This window comes from Coffea eugenioides, chromosome 11, assembly GCF_003713205.1.
Source record: "Coffea eugenioides isolate CCC68of chromosome 11, Ceug_1.0, whole genome shotgun sequence".
Lineage (NCBI taxonomy): Eukaryota > Viridiplantae > Streptophyta > Magnoliopsida > Gentianales > Rubiaceae > Coffea > Coffea eugenioides.
Window position 1 is genome coordinate 27,416,123 of NC_040045.1, and position 1,946 is coordinate 27,418,068.

General features: G+C 41.9%; 1 non-coding gene across 1 annotated transcript; it reads left to right on the plus strand.

Moving 5' to 3' along the window:
- Nucleotides 1-436: 436 nt before the first annotated feature.
- LOC113754672 lies at nucleotides 437-543 on the plus strand. Its single transcript, XR_003465349.1, has one exon. It is a non-coding gene; the product is annotated as a small nucleolar RNA R71 (small nucleolar RNA).
- The last annotated feature ends 1,403 nt before the right edge of the window (nucleotides 544-1,946 follow it).

Sequence of the window (1,946 nt, forward strand, 5' to 3'; positions counted from 1 at the left end):
GTCCTTCCAATCCGGATTGTACGTATTGGAGTATGGGTCGTACAGCCTACGAGGCGCGGGCACGCCTCCAGCCATGTTTACTTGTTCAGCCCCATCCTCTTGCAACAAAGGGCATGAGTCAGTGGGATGGCCCACATTTGTGCAAATTCCATAGGCCTTTGCTTGATGCATGTTTCCCACAGCTAATTGTCGTACAAAAGATGTCAGCTCCGATATCTGCTGCTGAATGGGCGACGTCTCTATCTCGTTGACCCTACGGGTAGGGTTACTCTCACGGAAGCCAAACTGTTGAAAATTCTCTGCTATCGATTCAATGAGTAGCCATGCTTCCCTTGGTGTCTTGTTCGCTAATGCTCCCCCACTCGCAGCATCAATGATACTTCTATCGGACGCCTGGAGTTTCTCGTAGAAATATTGGATCAATAGTTGTTCACTAATTTGATGCTGTGGGCATCCAGTGCACAATTTATTGAACCTCTCCCAATAGTCATATAAGGATTCTCCAGGATACTGCTTAATGCTGCATATCTCTTTTCTTAGACTTGCAGCCCGGGATGCAGGGAAGAATTTCTCCAAAAATTTCTTCTTAAGTTGGGCCCATGTTGTGATACTACCTGCGGGTAGGTAGTATAACCAATCATTCGCTGCATCTTTGAGGGAAAAAGGGAAGGCCCTGAGTTTGATCTGCTCCTCAGTAATTCCTGGAGGCTTCATACTGGAGCATACTACATCGAACTCCTAGATGTGTTTATGGGGCTCCTCACCTGAGAGGCCATGGAATGTGGGTAAAAGGTGAATTAATCTTGACTTCAGCTCGAATGAGGTGTTCTCAGCTAGAGTTGGAAATGTTATGCACAAAGGCTGCTGGGGCAATTCTGGAGCAGCCAATTCCTTTAGTGTTCTTGCATTGGCTATAGGGACGTCCTCTTGGCCTTGGTCACTTGAACTGTCACCACTTGAATCTGTTGATTCGATCCCTGGATCTAGTTCCTGAGAAACTATGCTAGACTGCTCCTCTATGAGTTGCCTAGTCTCTTTTCTAGTTCGGTGTGCAGTCTTCTCTACCTCCGGATCGAAAATCAATTCACCTGTACTTGAAGACCGAGGCATAAACTAGAAAAATGACAGACAAATCCAAATAAAACAACTTAGAAAGAAACAAAATTAACCAAAACACCGTTCCCCGGCAACGGCGCCAAAAATTGACAGGTGCCGAACCTGTGCAATAATAATTACTAAAAAGTCCTAATTACCACCACAATTAATTATAGAACAAATCCAAGTACTAGAACAGGGACCCTAGGTGTGCAATGGGTTACTTGATTCACCCTGTTCCCGAAGAGTTTGCTTGATCCGATATACCAGATTTGTCTACAAAAATATTAATTTTGCGTACAATGACAAGTAGGGTTGATTCCACAGGGAACGAGTAGGAAATTGTTTCTTCCCTAGTCAATAGAATAAAAATTGGGGGATGATTAATGGGATGGAAGTGAAAATAAAATAAATAAAATTCAAAAGATAACTCCACAAGTACAACTTACTAAAAATAGCAATTAATAAAATTCTACCCAAAGGATCAACTGTTCAGGCACAGTCCAATTAAATGATCATCGATGCAAAGATATTTCATTCATTCATCACTAGGTTGGTTATAGCTATCAACAAGCTCTGATAGCCAGTTCTTCCTTACCTTTTTGACAGCCAAGGTACGACCGTTGACTGGTTCTCTAACCAGAAAACAACCCTAGGTACGACCGTAGGAATTTAATTATCCAGTTGCATTAAAACTAGAAAAATCTAACCCTAACCAATAAACACGCTAAGAGGGTTTATTTAAATTAGATCTTGCGTTCCTCCAACATAAAATCAATTATGGTGGTTGTCACTAGATATCAACTAAACGAACAATTACGGATTCAATTTAGTTAATGTAACAGTAGGCT